Here is a 19,315-nt window from a genome sequence, read left to right on the forward strand (position 1 = left end):
GTTATTTATATCCTTTTACAGTGAAAACAGAATCAAAATACCTATTCATTTCATCTGCCGTTTCCTTATTTTCTATAATTGAGTCCCCAGGCTTATTGACTAGAGCAGTGAAGGGCAACCTAGGGTGATGATTGGCCCTCCTTCATCTCAGTGGACTGAAAGCTTGAGATAGGGTATGTTCTCTAACCATGGTAGCACAGTGGTTAGCACTGTTGCTTCACAGCGCCAGGGTCCCAGGTTCAATTCCCGGCTTGGGTCACTGTCTGTGCGGAGTCTGCACATTCTCCCCGTGACTGCGTGGGTTTCCTCTGGGTTCTTCGGTTTCCTCCCACAAGTCCCGAAAGACGCGCGGTTAGGTGAATTGGGCATTCTGAATTCTCCCTCAGTGTACCTGAACAGGTGGCGGAATATGGTGCTGAGGGGATTTTCACAATAACTTCATTGCAGTGTTCATGTAAGCCTACTTGTAACAATAATAAAGATTATAATTAGACTGAATGTATTTAATACATACTGAATATTTCATGATGAGCTATAGAAAATGCTGAATTAATAGAATATATTAATAGAACTGCCGTCAACTTCAAATGGTAAAAATGAACTTAACATTTATGCTTTGTTTGTATGCAGAGGGAGTGCATGGCTCCCTGAGACAAAGCGTGCAATCAGCATGCATCTCACTTCACTTGTCCTTGCTTTACGTGTGTTTCATTGCAGTCATACCGGCTGGAAAAAAAGCTATACAGACGGAATGTGAAGACCTTGCACATGAGCAATGGCCAACAAAATGTCTTGTGAGCTTCACTCGGAACCCGGGTGGGCCATATGTGGCCCTCAGGCTGCAGGTTGCCCAAATGGTCAAGAAGACAAACACTCTTTTCCTTTTAAATCCCTGTCTAAACTCTTACTTTCTCTCTTCTTAATTCCAGCTAGCTTTCTCTTGTACTTTAATTATACTTCCTTACTTGTCTTTTAGTCATTCTTTGCTGTTCTTTATATTCTATTGAATCTTTTGGCCTGCCATTCATCTTCGCGCAATTGGACACATTTTGTTTTGTTCAATTTGGTGCTGTCTTTAACTTCCCCAACTTATGGATCCTTACCTGAGAGTCTTTCTCACTGGATGTATCTTTTCTGAGTATTCTGAAACATCACCTTAAATGTCTGCCACTGCATCTCTACTGACCTATCCTTGAACCAAATTTCCCAGTTCACTTTGGCCAGCTCTGTCTTTATACCCTCATGATTGCCCATATTTAAGTTTAAAACACCTGGAGGCGAATTCTCCGTTTCAGAGACTAAGTGCTGACACCGGGCCTGAATCGCTAGTGTTCTACATTGACAAAAGTGGTGCCAGTCCTGGAGCAATTCAGGTCCCGTTAATGGGCTAGCATCGGCACCACGTAGAACTCACACAATTCCCCATCGCAGCCAAGAAGGTGGCACTAGTTGTGCTGGAACACGCCCACTCCACTGATGGGTCGGTTGGGGGCAGAGGTTACCTGGGGAGGGTGACCTGGGGGGCACCCATATGACACGTGGTGCTATGTTCCCAATGGGTAGTCAGCGCCTTGCACAGCTGCATTGCTGCCCCCCAGCCAGCGGCACACCTGTCAGCACACTATAACAATGTTGGACACTGTTTGTACCCCCTCTCCCCCGCACCCTCAGCAGCCACAGCGAGATTGAAGTTGAATGCAGTGGCCTCCCAGGAACAACCAACTCCCCAGTGAGAAGTCACACAAAAATTGTTTAGTATTCCTTTACAAAAATGAGAAGCTGATGTAATGGCTACCGAAGGGAAGTGAGGAGGTGAATAGGCCTTTCCATTTACCGGCATGCAGCTCCAGGGCACCAGAGCTACTGCCCCAGTGGGAGGGGCTGGCCTGGGCTGGGATGGGCCTTCAGGAGCTGTAGAGGGACAGAATATAAAGAATAGCAAAGAATGACTAAATACAATAAGGAAATACAATCAGAGTCCACCTCTGGGCCAGGGAGTAAGGGGCTTTGCATCTGTGAGGCCTTCAAGCCATCTTCAAATATTGTCCACACCTATAACAGGGGCACCCACAGCTGTAGCCTGTTTATCCTGCCAAACTCTCCCAGGACAGAGCCCTTCTGTGGCTTCTCTCATGAAAGTTAATTTCACCCCCTTTGACTGTGAACAGCCTCTAGCTTCACAGCTGAAGGCTATTTCAAAGGAGGGCTGAGCCTTGTTAGTTGAGAGCACTTCATGCTCCCAAACTGTAAAGTGCCTCCTAAAAGAAACAGGTGCCATGTCTGATGGGATGATTAGTGGACTGGATTTCCTGCAACCTTTGGTGCCTGATCAGTGGGCTTAACAGGTGTTGATTGGTTCCGATCTGAGTGGAATGATTTCCACAGACCTAAGGAAAGAGTTGAGACCTGGACGCTGAGAGATAAGGACCTGCTCTTTCTCTTCTTTCTCTCTATAGATGCTGTGAGCTGCTGTATTTCTGAACCTAGAGAGAACCTGAATTAATGAATCTACAGTAAAAACCATTACAGACTGTAAACAGAATTATTGAACCAAAAGCCTTGAAGGAAAGTGTGCTTAAAGACAACCACTGACCAAAGACTCATTATCCTTTTACTTGTTATTTTTGCCCCTCTATTTCCCTCTGTTTGTTTGTGTTTGTGTGTATCTATCTATCTATCTATATATACATATATAAATATATATGTGTATATATATATACATATATGTATGTAGAGGGTAGGAGCAAGTTAAAGTGGGGGATTAGGAATTAGATAATAATTAACCAGTTGTATTTGATACATATGGAGACCGCCTTAATCTCCTTGGTGGAAGGCCCCTGTTTGGGCTCTAGCGCTTCCTCTTCTCTGAGGATGCCTGTAGGGCCTTTGGTGACTCCATGGGGCAGCTGTAGTGAGCTCCAGAAGCCTCTGAGTCATCTGATATTGCCATTCCTGGAGGTGCACCATTGTCTGCATCATGGTGTTGATGCCCTCAGCGATGCTCCTCATTGACTGAGCCGCAATGTCTACTGCATCTAGGATGTGCCCCTCAGCGACTGGGTCATAATGTTGAGGTCCTCAGCCATGGTCATCACAAATTGAGCTATACCTTAGACACCACCACTCAAGGTGTGGACATTGTGCTCCAGGTTTTCCATTGCAGTTGCCCCCCTGGCAGTATTGGCGTGGGTGCCACACATTGCCAGCACCATCTCCTGTGCTTGAAGGTCTTAGGACTCCTCCAACTGAACTTGAAGTCCCTGGAATGTCGCTGAAATCCCCTCCTCAATGTCATGGCTGTATCCTATCATCTGCATCAGCTCTGGGAGAACCTTGTCCAGAGGCTCGGCATCTCACTGGGGCCCACCTGTGTCCTGGGATCCAGCAGACTTTTGACTGCTGTCTCCCTTGTTTGTTCTTGCCTCCACCTGATGTGCATCAGCAACTGTGTGGTGCTCATCAAATAGTGTCCCCAGTCCTGTCGGCTAATGCCAACCATCGAGGTGTGTGTCTCTGCGCTGGTGAATGGTGCGGGTGTTAGCTATGATGCCTTGATGGTGGTCTCCTCGGAACTCTCCTCAGAGCTGGTCTCTGTGTGGCAGGGTGGTCATGAAGGTGCAACCTCATCAGATGGTGATCCTGCAATACAATGCCCATGTGGTCAGTGAGCAGGAAGGACCATATGGAACACGAACAGCTTACTGGAGGCAGGTCATCTTGATGAAGGGACAGTGGATCCTCACTTCTCTGGCACAGGCCAAACTCGCTGTCAGTGACTGTCCCCTCCTGGGGGAACCCTGGAATCTCCGGGGTCCATTCCTCATAGGGGGTGAGGACTTGAATCTCTGGATTAGGGGGGCCTCTACCAGGTGGCATGTGTGGGCTTGAAGGGGTTGTGCCAGTAGGTGCCAGAGGTTTCCAAGGAACAAGCTAGAAGTTCAGATGTTGGAAGAGTGCGAGGTGTCACCCAGTGCATAAGTAGGGAGGAGTGTGGGGTTGGGTGGGTTTGGGAATTCGAAGGATGGCAGGCAGGACTGTAGCCAGAAGAGAGATGGTTACTAACCCTTGCAGTTTGTTGTAGGTCGCTTGTCTTCTGACATTGGACAACAATCCGCCTGGTCATGCTGCCTGCGCTCGCTGCAGCTGCCACTGCCTCCCAGGGCATTGCTGACTCTGTTGCTGGTCTTCTGACCCTGTCGGGGGCACAGTGTGCCCCATCTCTCATCCATAGCCTCGAGAAGCCTGACCAGGTCAGCGTCACCAAAGCGAGGTGCAGGTCTCCACATTGCAATCCTCGTTTTTTGACCAGGAGTGAGTGCTGAGGGAATGTTTAAAAGCAGCTCCCCCTTGTTAATGGCGAGCAGCTGAGGTGCGAATTGGCCAAATCAGACGGCGAGTTTGATGTGGGGGCTCATTTTTGGGGCGATGTGTGGGTTAATACAAGCTACAATATTGCCATTACACCGAACGTGAAAGACCCTGCCAAACTTACCCAACATGACACTGAAATATTTTGGTTGAATTGTGCCCCCTGTCCCATTTTGCATGATCAGATCTAGTATGACCGGCTCTCTGGTTTGAGCATGTGCTGCTCTAAGAAACTGACCTAAAACTGTTCTTCCAGGTTATCTTTGCCAAGCCGATTCATCCAATCTGTGTGTAGATTAAAATCACCCATGGTTATCACTGCACCATTGTCACAAGCTCCCGTTATTTCATCCTGTATACCCCGTCCTACAGTGTGGTTACTGTTAGGGGGCTCATCAACCGCTCCCACAAGTGATTTATTTTCCTTTATTATTTCCTATCTCTCCGTAAATGGATTCTACATTTTGATCTCCAGAGCTAAGGTCATTCTGTCTATTGTGCCAATATCGCCCTTCGTCAAAACTGAGGAGTGCTAGAAACATAATTGTTTTTGAGCAAGCGAAAGGGGTTTGGGGAGGGAGAATGAAAGGTGATGTTTATTGCACAGTGGATGACAAGAGAAATTAAATATTTTCATGGCACAAAAGCCAAAGGGACTGGTAGTGTGACAGGTAAAGAAACAAAATATGTGTTGCGATGAGGTGTGAATGGCTGGATTAAACAAAATGGGGCAGAGATTATGATCTAAAGTTGTGGGGCCCGGTGTTGAGCGCGGAAGTGTGCAGAGTGCCGTGTTGAAAGATGAAGTATTGTTCCTCAAGCTTGGTTGAGCTTCATTGGAACACTGGAGCAGGCCAAGGACAGACTTCCTTGGGAAACTAAGGAAATTCGGCATGTCCACACTGACTCTTACGTACTTTTACAAATGCACCATAGAAAGCATCCTATCTGGCTGCATCACAGCTGGTATGGCAACAGCTCTGCCCAAGACTGCAAGAAACTTCATAGAGTCGTGAACACAGCCCAGTCCATCACACGAACCTGCCTCCCATCCATTGACTCTATCTACACCTCCCACTGCCTGGGGAAAGTAAAAGTGGGCAGCATAATCAAAGACCCCTCCCACCTGGCTTACTCACTCTTCCAACTTCTTCCATTGGGCAGGAGAAACAAAATCTGAGAACACACAAACAGATTCAAAAACAGCTTCTTCCCCGCTGTTACCAGACTCCTAAACGACCTCCTATGGACTGACCTGATTAATATTACACTCCTGTATGCTTCACCTGATGCCGGTGCCTATGTATTTACATTGTGTACATTGTGTTGCCCTCTTATGTATTTTCTTTTGATTTTATTTTATTTTCATGGGTTAAATCGCTGGCTTTGAAAGCAGACCAAGGCAGGCCAGCAGCACGGTTCAATTCCCATAACAGCCTCCCCGAACAGGCACCGGAATGTGGCGACTAGGGGCTTTTCACAGTAACTTCATTGAAGCCTACTTGTGACAATAAGCGATTTTCATTATTTCAAATGATCTGTTTGAGCGGCTCACAGAAAAAAACAAATCCAATCCAATTCGAAAGGTTAGAGTGGGAGCAAGGTGGAGATTTGAAATGACATGTGACAGCAAGTTCAGGTTCATGTTTGTGTACTGAGCAGTGGTGTTCTGCAGAGTGGTTACCAAATCAAACAAAAATTGTGGCTGTTGGGTTTGGAGGTGTAAAATTGCAGTGTGCAACTCTAAGTAAATATAAAAGTATGGAAAGATTGACTCAGATTCTATGCTTCACTATCTAGCTTTCAGAATATAACAAGAAGAGCCCTCAGCAGGAGGCCATATCCGCCCAGGGTGTTTGGGGAACAATCCTCCCACCTGAACCTTGGAAACAAATAATGGACAGAATTTTGTGCATACAGCAGATGCAAATGGCTGTGAAACGGACCAAAATGACATTAGGAAGGTCTCCTGACGTCATCACACTGACCTGTGATATTTCGGTAAGCAGGCGTGCATGCAAGTCAGAACTCCACCTGCCAAGAATTAAAGGGTCAATTAAGGTTAATTCTTGCTCAATTGACAGTCATTCTGAGTGGCCTGTGCACTTTCACGCTCAGTGGATAGACCAGTCTGCACGTGGCCCTCATGTTTTCCATTCATTCTGCATCCAGGGTGGGTTAAAAAGCCCACAGTAGGTTGGCAAGTTAGGAATTTTTCTGTGAGTTATCGAGAGTTGGTGTAGAGAACGTGTTTGACACTTTTTTTTGGGGTGTTTTAGAGAACTCTGATTCTGAGGCATTTGCAGAGGCTTTCTGCATAAAGAGCCCTTCCTGCAGAAACCTGTACAACCATTTGGACAAATGGGGATTGTGTACTCTGCTGGCGGAATCTCCTCAGAACAGCAGGAGATGACCAGAAGGGAGGGGATCCAGTTAGTCACAGGAACCACCCCAGAATCGGCCCAGAGGACCGAGAGGCATGGCCTGAAGAGGTGGAGGTCCAGCAGGAACTCTAAGGTAGAAGAATCCGGAGAATCCGCCATTACTCTGCTGGTAGAGTATACATTCTGCAGTCCAGCTACCTGGACATGTCAGAGATTCAGTGCTGAAGAAGGCTCTGCCTCTCCAGGGACAGCGTCCTCTCTTTTTGTGAGATGATCAACACAGAGATTGCCTCCAACTGTCTAGGTGGCCACCAGGTGCCTGTGGCTCTGGTGACAGGTGACTCTGAACCTTTTATTCCTCTGGTTATTCCAGGGTTCAGTGGAAGATCTCTGTGCAGTCTCACAATCTGCCCTCCACATCTGCATTAAGTTGGTCACAGATGCCATGTTCTGACAGGTCAGCACGTTCATTCACTTCAGGATCGAAGAGACCAGCCATACAAAGTGAGTCGGAGGCTTTGCTGCAATTGTAGAACTTCCCCGAGTTTGGGGTGCTATTGACTGTATGCATGTGCCCATAAAGGTTCCAGCGGGGGAGCCGGATTCCTTTGGCAATAGAAAGGTTTTCCACTTCCTTTCATGTCCAGATTGTTTCTGAGCACAAGAGTCAGATACTGCAGGTTTGTGCCAGGTATCTGGGCAGCATGGCAGCATAATGCTTGGCACAATTGCTTCACAGCTCCAGGGTCCCAGGTTCGATTCCGGGCTTGGGTCACTGTCTGTGTGGAGCCTGTACGTTCTCCCCGTGTGTCCGTGGGTTTCCTCCCACAGTCCAAACATGTGCAGGTTAGGTGGATTGGCCATGCTAAATTGCCCTTGGTGTCCAAAATTGTCCTTAGTGTAGGATGGGGTTACTGGGTTATGGGGATAGGGTGGTGGTGTGCGGTTGGGTAGGGTGCTCTTTCCAAGAGCCAGTGCAGACTCGATGGGCCGAATGGCCTCCTTCTGCACTGTAAATTCTATGAACTCTATGAACTATCCATGAAGCTGCCATGGTGCCTACATCCGGCATCACTCCCAGGTGTCAAGTCTGTCAATTGCCACAGCACGCTTGGATAGCTGGTTACTGGGTGACAAGGACTATTCACTGGAAAGGTGGCTGATGATGTCGCTGAACTCCAGCTGAGGAACTACATCACAGTCATGCCTCCACAAAGGCAGTAATTGGGAGGGCCAAAGACCACTCGGGATTTACGGCAATACCTCCAGAAGGCATTTCTCATATTGTTGTCTGCTGTGTACTGTATGATCTTGTACTCAAGGGGGATCCGTTGGGAGGATTGAGACAACAATGCTATTGCAGAGGTGACGATTTGAGTATTAGAGTCTGAGGAAGAGCCAGGAAAGCCCCAGAGTGAGGAGCAAGATCCCAATGTGAGGATGCTCATGTGAGGCATTGATTCAGAGCTCTTTCAGTTAGGACTCAAAAGCAAGGAGTCAAGGGCACGGCAACAGAATTGTCACGTAACCTGTGCTGATGAGGCACTCCTGTCCCACTTTACTCAAGTCGCACCCTCCGAAATAAACTTTTCAGCCCTTTGTATTTGTGACACATGGCTCCCAGGCCTCTTCCTAAATAATTGCCGGAAGTGTACTACGGCCGTTGTACCTTATCTAACATTTTAATGATTGAAACGAAAATATAATTATATAACACAAATGCCAAGGAGAAACAAATCACCTCTGTGATCCCTTCTGTGATCGTTATGGCTTAATTTCCATTTGCGAGTGCAACGCCACGGTGCTCCACCCTCACTGGCAGCTGGATTGGAGGCAGACTGTGGACTGATGGCCTGTCGACCCTGATTAACTTGGTGGTCGTCCTCTGGTTGCTGGGCGTTTTGAGGGCCGTGTCTAGACGGGAGTTTCTTGTGCCATGGTTGGGCACTCCTCCGTCGTCATGTTTCCTCAGATACCACGGTCACTGGCAGAGGGGTAGACAAACTGTTGCCATCATCAATAGGGCCCTGAGAGGAGCCCCAAGATGCAAACTGCAGGTCATCCGCCAACACGATTGGACCTCCCTGCCGACCAGATATGGACGGGCAACTGGCAGAGTCACCATGTTGCACATCCATCTATCACTGAGTGTGGGCTTGCAGGTGAGAACACAAGCCCAGAAAGCCCTCGATTAAGTTTGTGGAGCTGCCGCTCCGCGGGAGTCACCACTCACAGTGAAGGATGATGTGTGGTATGAGCTGTAGGCTATCACAGTGTTCACAGTCCGCATGGACTCTTCCAACATTGAGACCATGACACACAGACCCTTGGGAACTCTGTTAGATCTTCCCACACACATCCTGCGGGACATCCAGTATCTGCTGTCTGATGGACAACTCCAGAGGCTGATCATCTGTCTTGGGATCAACATCGTCCTACTCTCCAGCAGTCCTCCTCCTGCCGGTGCCCTGTCTACCTTTACCAGCCCCTCAGGCGGGTGCGACGTGCTTCATCCCTGTGCGTTATTGTCCTCTCCTACATGGATGAGTCCTTCGTCATGCCTGCACCTGCACTGGTGTTTGGTGCAGAGAGAGGATATGATGTGAGTGCATTGGCTCTTCTTCAGCGGTCAGGGTCATTGGGTTCCTTATGGGGTCGTGATGATCCAGGAATAAAAAAAGTCAGTCTGGAACAGCATAATGAGGTCAGCGTGTATATAGTCTGGTTCCTTCTCAGAATGGACATCTGGCTAAGCAAAGACTTCTGAATGGACAAGAAATGACGATAAGTGGATTTCATATGTCAGTCTGACAACTGCTGCCTACATCTCAGGTACCCTCCATCAATCTCTTCCCCGTTCACTGGATGTTTTTTTCTCCTCAGAAGCCCCTGTCTCTCCTAGTGGACGTGGATCCACGTTCATACCATGTTCAATAGTCTATGCATCTATTCTTCCTACCAAAGTGCACAACCTCACACCTTTCAACATTGTATTCCATCTGCCACTTCTGTGCCCACTCTCCTAGCCTGTCCTAGTCCTTCTACATCCTCTCTGCTTTCTCAACACAATCTCTCCCTCTACATATCTTTGTATCATCTGAAACTTTAGCAACAGCGCTCTCGGTTCCTTCTTCCAAATCGTTAATGTATATCGTGAACAGATGTGGTCCCAACACTGACCCTGCGGAACACCGGTAGTCACCGGCTTCCATCTCGAAAAGGACCCCTTTAATCCCTACTCTCTGCCTCCTGCCAGTCAGCCAATCCTCTATCCATGCTAGTGCATTGTCTCTAACACCATGGACTCTCATCTTATTTAGCAGCCTGTGGTGGTATGAATGTGAGCACTGCCATTGGTGCAGAGCATGGGTTTCCCATTGGCTCTGGCTGGTCATGTGCCTCTTGTCCGATTGGCTGGGACTAGTCATGTGACTGCTCACCAATTGGTCGAGAGGCCAGTAGACCCCGCCTCCGAGGCGGGGTATAAGTACCCAGAGTTCCCGGCAGTCGGCCTTTCTCTGTAGTCGACCACCGGGCTAACAACTAGCTGATTAAAGCCACAGTTTGGATCTTAATCGTGTCTCGAGTCCAATTGATGGTACATCACAGCCTCCTGTATGTCACCCTGTCAAAGGCCTTCTGGAAATCCAAATAAATCACATCCACTGGTTCTCCTTTGTCTAACATCCTTGTTATCTCCTCAAAGAATTCCAACAAATTTGTCAGGCATGACCTCCCCTTGACAAATCCGTGCTGGTTCAGTCCTATTTTACCATGCACTTCGAAGTACTCTACAATCTCATCCTTAATAATAGACTCTAAGATATTACCAATAACCAAAGTCAGGCTTATAATTTCCTGTTTTCTGCCTCCCTTCCTTCTTAAACAGGGGTGTTATATTAGTCACTTTCCAATCCTCTGGGACTCTCTCTCCAGTGATTCCTGAAAGATCAACACCAATGCCTCCACAATCTCCTCAGTTATCTCTTTTAGAATCCTGGGGTATTGCCCATCTGGTCCTCGTGATTTATCCACCTTCAGACCTTTCAGTTTCCCTAGCACCTTCTCCTTAGTGATGGTTACTACATTCACCTCTGCCCCCGACTCTCTTGAAGTTCTGGTATGCCACTGGTATCTTCCACTGTGAAGACTCATGTGAAGTACCTACTCAGTTCCTCTCCCATTTCTTTGTTCCCTATTACTACTTCTCCAGCCTCATTTTCCAGTGGTCCATATCCATTCTTGCCTCTCTCTTACTGTTCATGTATGGAAAAATACTATTGCAGCCTTAACATAGAAAATACAGCACAGAACAGGCCCTTCAGCCCACAATGTTGTGCCAAACTTTTGTCCTCGATTAAGAACTAATTAATCTACACCCCATCATTCTACTGTAATCCATGTACCTATCCAATAGCAGCTTGAAGGTCCCTAATGTTTCCAACTCATGTCCCCCCCCCATTTCTTTTTTAGTTGTCCTCTTCTTACTTTTAAAGGCTTCCCAATTCTCTGGCTTTCCACTAATTCTTCCCACATTGTATGCTTTTTCTTTTTTTTAATATAAGTTTAGAGTGCCCAATTCATTTTTCCAATTAAGGGGCAATTTAACGTGGCCAATCCACCTACCCTGCATATCTTTGGGTTGTGGAGGCGAAACCCAAGCAAACACGGGAAGAATGTACAAACTCCACACGGACAGTGACCCAGAGCAGGGATCGAACCTGGGACCTCGGCACCGTGAGGCAGCAGTGTTCTTTTGCTTTTATGCTGGCCTTGACTTCCCTCATCTGTCATGGTTGCCTTGACCTCCCGTTAAGATGTTTCCTCCTCCTTGGGATAAATTTCCCTCCCCCAAAAAACCCCTGCCATTGATTTCCACTGTCGTCCCTGCTAGGCTCCCCTTCCAATAAACTCTGGCCAGCTTCTCCCTCACGTCTTTGTAGTTGCCTTTATTCTATTATAAAACCGTTACATCTGATTGCAGCTTCTCCCTCTCAAACTGCAGGGTAAATTCTATCATATTGTGGTCAGTGCTCCTCAGGGTTCCTTCACCTTAAGTTCTCTAATCAAGTCGGCATCATTACACATCACCAAATCCAGAAATGCCTGTTCCCTAGTGGGCTCCAAAAGATCATCTTGTATACATTCCACAAATTCCTTTTCCTGGGATCCGCTACCAACCTAATTTTCCCAGTCCACCTGCATATTGAAATCCCCCATGATTATTGTAATAAAGGCTTTCTTATAAGCCTTTTCTACCTCCCGATTTATTTTCTGCCCCACATCCTGACTACTGCTAGGGTGCCTGTACATAACTCCCATCCAGCGTCTTTTTTCCTTTGTGTTTCCTGAACTCTACCCACATAGATTCTGTGCCTTCAGATCCTTTATCGCTTCTTGCTATCGATTTAAGTTCACTTTTTACTAACAATGCAACCCCTCCCTCCCTGCCCATCTGTCTGTCCTTTCAATAGGACACATATCCTTGGATATTTAGATCCCAGCCCTGATTCCCTTACAGCCACGTTTCTGTGATGGCCACAACATCTTACCGGCCAATTTCAAAATGCACAACAACCTCATTTACCTTATTCCCATCCATAAAGTCATCGACCCAAGATTCCAACTGGAATTAGCACTCATCCTGGCACAATGCAGAAGGTCACTGACCCTTTTCTTACACTGGATCTGGATCCAGGTTCTGTGAATAAGGTCATGCCCAGTGACCAGGCTTCCTTCGTCACATAAGGTGGCCTCCACTTGCCGTCCCGTGGAAGCAGGATGCGGCATTGGGCACTAAGTGCCTCCAGCAATACCTCATTGGAAAAATGCTCCAGCCATTTTTGTCCTGCCTGGCATGAGCTCCGGATACCGATGACATTCTGGAGACAGTGAAAGCACTATAACTGAAGTGATGTGTTCAAAACCCCCTGAGCAGTGGCGTGCAGAGGGGGGGGGGGGGGGGGGCAATGGTGCATTGGCCCCGGGCATCCATTGGATGGGGGCATCCAATCAGAGAAGGAAAAAAAAAAAAAATTTTTTTTTTTTTTTTTAAATGTTTTTTAAAATTTAGATTACCCAATTATTTTTTTCAATTAAGGGGCAATTTAGCGTGGCCAATCCACCTACTCTACTCTGCACATTTTTTGGGTTGTGAGGGCGAAACCAACGCAGACACGGGGAGAATGTGCAAACTCCACACGGACATTGACCCAGAGCCGGGATCGAACCTGGGACCTCAGTTCCGTGAGGCGGTTGTGCTAACCACTAGGCCACCGTGCTGCCCCAGAGAAGGAAATAAGATAGTAATTTTAAAATTTCAGCGGTGATAAATCAATTTTTGGAGGCTCACCACACTGCAGAGGCAGTTGTTAGCCCTTTATTCCTTTAACATGGTGTACCCTTTCTGTCTAGAGAAAATGGTCCTTCTCCCCATCCCCCCCACACGCATGCGCATGATGTACGTGGTGCAACCATCAAAAGCAACAAGCAGACGTGGCTGTTCGTTCCTGCGTTTCCTCGAGTCATAACTCGTCTTTTCTTCAGCTTTTTGTGCATCTAGATTAGTTCTTTTACCTACTCAGGTCAGTGAATAGCTCTAGAACAGGTGCAACTACGGTTTTTATAGGTTTTTTGGCGATACTTAATGAAATATTTACGTGGGATGTAGTAAGAGTGAAGCCTGGATGATCAGAGGACTGCTATGGCATTTAATCTCGGAATAGGAGACATTTATTCCTTAACATGCTAATATTCGAATACAGATACCACTAATTTGCAAGTCTATGATATAAATTGCACAAAATTATCAGTGGAGAATCAGTGTGAAATAATTTGATACGAAGGAACAAAGAAATGAAATATGGTTTATCCGTCTGCAACTGACCGATTGTTTACCATTTTCTTCCCATTTTCTCATGCGTCTTACGGTTTTTGAGATAGAAAATGAAATGTTACGAGTATTTCGTGTACAACCGAGTGGAGCACAGAACAGGAAAAAAAAGAGGGCCAGAGTCGAAGAAGAGTCCCATCAAAGAGGGGCATTAGATGCATGGATAAAAAGAAGTAAAGAAGAAGTAGGAGAACCTGGAGAAGTAAAAGATGATGTGGGTGCAGAGAAGGATTTTTCTGATACGGATTCAGCTCGGTCAGAACATAATACTCTCTCTCCTCAGTCTCGTTGTCAGGATGATGATCCATGTGAAGAAAATAAAGAAGATATCTGCATATTTTTGCAAAGAAGCGATTTTGGCTGTTTGAAGAAACCGATTCCAGATCATTTGAAGATGACAATATTACAACATGGCCCTGAAAGATATCAGAATAAAAGTGGTCCATTTGCTGAGAAGGATGGGAGATCATTTTCCAAACAGTGGTTTGATAAAGTTTCCACAAACGGAGAAATTGTGGAGAGAAAATGGTTGTTATACTCTCCATATCGGAAAGCATGCTACTGTTTTGTTTGCTTTTTGTTTTCAAAGGAACATTTGTTGTCTGTGTCAAACTTTGGAAAGGAAGACGGTTTCTCCACTTGGAGAAAATTAAATCCAACAATACCTGACCATGAGAAAAGCCCTTCTCATAGAGCTCACATGAGGGAATACCTGAACCTTGTAGTTCGACTCCATCATTCAACTACGATAGATGCTGAACTTCAACAGCAAATGTCTGCTGAAAAGAAAAGATGGAAAGCTATAACTGAACGGATTGTCGAGGTTATATCCTTTCTGGCAAAACAGAATCTGGCCTATCGTGGACATCGAGGAGAAGGAATATCTGGGTTATCAGAGCCAGGGGAGACAGTCAGTGAAAATACAGGAAACTTTCTAGCAACAATCAGACTTTTGGCCAAATATGATGACATCTTAGCAAAACACTTGCAGAGAGGGAAAGAGAAACCAAAAAGTGTCACCTACTTGTCCAACAGAATTCAAAACAAAATAATCAATCTTCTTGGTGAAACTGTCAAGAAAAATATAATTTCCGAAATTAAGGACGCAAAATATTTTAGCATAATGCTGGATTCAACTCCAGATATTGCCCATGAAGATCAGGTTTCTGAAATTCTGCGTTACGTTCATATTGATGAAAACAGAAAAGTAGAAATAAAGGAGACATTTCTGGGATTTTTTCAAGTCAACAAGAAAGATGCAGTCAGCCTCGTAAATAAAATTCAGGAAAAATTGGAAGAAGACAAAATTTCCATGAATGACTGTCGTGGTCAAGCATATGATAACGCAGCAGTTATGGCTGGAGTGAGAGGAGGTGTTCAACAAAAAATTCTTGAAGTTAACCCAAAAGCTGTGCTTGTGAACTGCGAGAACCACAGCCTCAATTTGTCCTGTGTCCATGCAAGTGAGGTGCAACCTGTTGTTGTTACATTTTTTGGCATTCTAGAAAAACTCTACATTTTTTTCTTCATCTACTTCTCGTTGGGAAGTGTTAAAATCATTTGTCACTCGGACTGTGAAAAGACAGTGTGACACAAGATGGAGTTCCAGCCATGATGCTGTGCAAGTAATCCACGAAGAGTGTGACAACGTTATTGCAAGCCTTCAACACCTGCTGGAAGGAGAATTTTCAAGGGAAACTAAATCTGATGCAGGATCGCTACTGAACTCTATTCAACAGTTCCCGTTTATAGCTTTATTAAATTTTTGGTACTCAGTTTTATCATCAGTGGATAAAGTCTCAAAACGTTTGCAGGATCCGAAAATGGGGTTCCATGAAGCTTCTTGTGATCTGAGAGGACTTATTCATATCTTGAATTTGAAGAATGACGAAATTATCCACAATGCAATAGATTTAGCCAATGAATACTGTCAAAATTGGGGAATACCAATTGCACGAACAAGGAGAAGAAGAATAATGCCTGGAGAGTCAGCAAGAGATAGTGGACTGACGGCACAAGAAGAAATGAATAGAGTAATGGTAGAGATTGTGAACAGATTAAAAACTGAAATTGTAGACCGCAGTGTCCGTCTTCAAAGACTCAGTGACCGATTTTCTTTTATTCTGAACTTGAATTCAGGAGTGATTGAAGATGAACAAGAAAGAGAGAAATTAAAAAAGGAATGTTCAGACTTTGCAAATTATTATGACAATGATGTGGTTGCAATTCAGTTATATGACAAAATTATTGATTTTGTGATGCTCCTTCGAGCTGGAGGGAATAGAGTTCCCCCTGATCCTAAAGATGCTCTGGAGTCTTTACTGCAGTATGGGAGGGATGTCTTTCCGACGCTGTGTGTTTCATACAGATTACTGCTTACAATCGCATTTTCAGTCGCAAGCTGTGAAAGGTCATTTTCAAAACTGAAATTAATAAAAACATATCTGAGGTCTTCTATGTCACAGGAGCGACTGACCAACCTGGCTTTAATAAGCATTGAAAAAGAATTTCTCACAGCTGATGTAAAAAGTGAAGTAGTTCAGGTGTTTTGTGACAGGAGGTATCATTTGGGGAAAAGAACTTAATAAATTTGATTGATTTATATTAAAATCGAATAAAGCGTTTATTTAATGTTTCATCTGTGTTTATATATATTCAAAATGTTTTCCTTTCTCATAATATTTCTCAGTATATTAGGCCTTATACTTGAGTCCGAGGGGCATACAATCAAGATTTGCCCCGGGCATCACCAGACCTCTGCACGCCACTGCCCCTGAGGGCCCTAAGTGCAGGCTTCCAACCTTTTGTGATGAATGGTATCGGTAACTGCTGTAACTGTACCTTGCCTTTAATACATTGGCCCTTTAAGACCGGGCTTGGAACCCTGGGAGACTCCGCCTCTGGCTCCGCCCCCAGGAAACGGTATATAAGGTGACGCTCACTGGGCAGCATGATGTGGCCACACTTCTCGGCAGCTGCCTGATTCTCTGGTAATTAAAGCCTTTGAATTACCAATATTCTCTCCTGTGTTGTAATTGAGGGTATCTCAATTTAATTACCAGACACATCAAGATGGACAGCGCTCAAAAGCCGGTGAAACTCAACCTAGACGCTCGGTCGCCGGAGGCCCCAGAAATTTTTCAATATTGGCTCCGGTGTTTTGAGGCCTATCTAAACTCCTCAGAGACTGAAGTCGAAGGCGCAAGCAAGCTGAGTTTACTACATGCCCGGGTGGGCCACCGACTCTCCTCCGTGATCGAGAACGCTACGACATACGAAACTGCGGTCGATATACTAAAGAAATGCTTCGTAAAGCCGATTAACCAGGTACACGCCAGACATTTGCTCTCGACCTGCAGCCAGCGCTCCGGGGAAACTCTAGACGAATACGTGGAGAGACTCACTGCGCTCGCGAGGAACTGCAATCATAAAGAAGTGACGGCAGAAGTCCACATGAACTTACATATTCGTGATGCCTTTGTGTCCGGTATCAGGTCCTCGTACATCCGGCAGCGGCTCCTAGAAGACGGGGCAAAGGATCTCCAAGGCACAGTAACGCTCGCCTCTTCTCTGGAAACGGCCCACCGTAACCTCCGTACATACTCTGCGGACCCTGCGAACCCCTCTCGATCCCCTCCAGACTCGGCCACGCTACAGGCCTGCGCCGCGTGGCGATCCACTCACTCCGGGGGTTCCCCATGCTATTTCTGTGGGCAAGGCCAGCACCCACGTCAGCGTTGCCCGGCCCGCTCCGCGATCTGCAACGACTGCGGGAAGAAGGGGAACTTCGCTAAAGTCTGCCTGGCTGGGCCCGAAGGCCGCAAACAAAAGCCTCACCAGGCCCAGAAATCAAGCTCCCGACCTCACAGGCCCCACAACGTGGCCGTGCGGCGGCCGGACATGCCTACTTCCGACGCGTCATCGACCTCGTGCGAGTCATGGGGACGGCCATCTTGGCGGCAGCCATCTTCGAATCCGACACATGCAACCGATGACGGCGGCCATTTTGTGACTCCAGGCGGCCATTTTGTGAGTCTGACTTAACCGAGGACTCTGACTACCCGCAACTAGGAGCGATCACGCTCGATCAATCGCGGCCAAAGCACCTGCAGAACTCAATGATGCGGGTACAAATCAACGGCCACGACACTCCCTGCCTATTTGACTCCGGGAGCACGGAGATTTATTCATCCAGACATGGTAAGGCGCTGCTCCCTGCGCACCCACCCCGCCTCCCAAACTATCGCCCTCGCTTCAGGGTCCCATTCGGTACAAATCACGGGGTATTGTGTCGCGGACCTCGCGATTCAAGGCGCTGAATACACCCGTTTTAAACTCTACATCCTCCCTCACCTCTGCGCCCCCCTGCTGCTCGGTCCGGACTTTCAGTGCAGCCACCGGAGCCTGACACTGCAGTTCGGCGGACCCCTGTCCCCACTCACGGTCTGCAGCCTGGCGACACTCAAAGTTGCGCCACCCTCCCTCTTCCCGAACCTCACTCCCGACTGTAAGTCCGTTGCCACCAGGAGTCGGCGGTACAGTGCCCAAGATATGACTTTTATCAAGTCAGAGGTTCAGCGGCTACTAAAAGAGGGGGTCATAGAGGCCAGCAACAGCCCTTGGAGGGCTCAAGTATTGGTAGTTCGCTCCGGGGAAAAACAACGAATGGTAGTGGATTATAGCCAGACCATAAACCGCTTTACGCAACTCGATGCGTACCCACTTCCCCGCACAGCGGAAATGGTGACTCAAATCGCCCAGTATCGGGTATTCTCCACGGTCGACCTAAAATCGGCCTATCATTAACTCCCTATCCGCCCAGAGGACCGCCCCTACACGGCTTTCGAAGCAGCCGGCCGGCTGTTTCACTTTCTCAGGGTCCCTTTTGGCGTCACAAACGGAGTCTCCGTTTTCCAGAGGGCGATGGATCAAATGGTGGACCAGTATGGCTTACGGGCTACCTTCCCGTACTTGGACAACGTCACCATCTGCGGCCATGACCAGCAGGACCACGACGCAAACCTGAGGAAGTTCTTCCAGACTGCCCGGGCCCTCAGCCTCACATATAACAAAGAGAAATGCGTGTTCCACACAACCCGGCTAGCCATCCTCGGCTACGTCGTGGAAAACGGGGTCCTAGGCCCAGACCCCGACCACATGCGTCCCCTTAAGGAGCTCCCCCTCCCCCGTAGCCTCAAGGCACTCAAACGGTGCTTGCGGCTTTTCTCCTATTACGCCCAGTGGGTCCCCAGATATGTGGACAAAGCCCGGCCACTCATTAAGACCACGGTTTTTCCCCTGACGGCTGAGGCCCAGTCGGCTTTCAGCCGTATCAAGGCCGACATCATCAAGGCCGCCATGCACGCGGTGGATGAAGCCATTCCCTTCCAGGTAGAAAGCGACGCATCAGACGTCGCCCTGGCTGCTACCCTCAACCAGGCGGGCAGACCAGTAGCGTTCTTCTCCCGAACCCTCACCGCCTCGGAAATTCGGCACTCTGCAGTCGAGAAGGAGGCACAAGCCATAGTGGAGGCCGTGCGACACTGGAGGCACTACCTAGCCGGTAGAAGGTTCACCCTCGTCACTGACCAACGGTCGGTTGCCTTTATATTCGATAACGCACAACAGGGCAAAATAAAGAATGACAAAATTCTGAGGTGGAGGATAGAGC

This window comes from Scyliorhinus canicula, chromosome 11, assembly GCF_902713615.1.
Source record: "Scyliorhinus canicula chromosome 11, sScyCan1.1, whole genome shotgun sequence".
Taxonomy (NCBI): domain Eukaryota; kingdom Metazoa; phylum Chordata; class Chondrichthyes; order Carcharhiniformes; family Scyliorhinidae; genus Scyliorhinus; species Scyliorhinus canicula.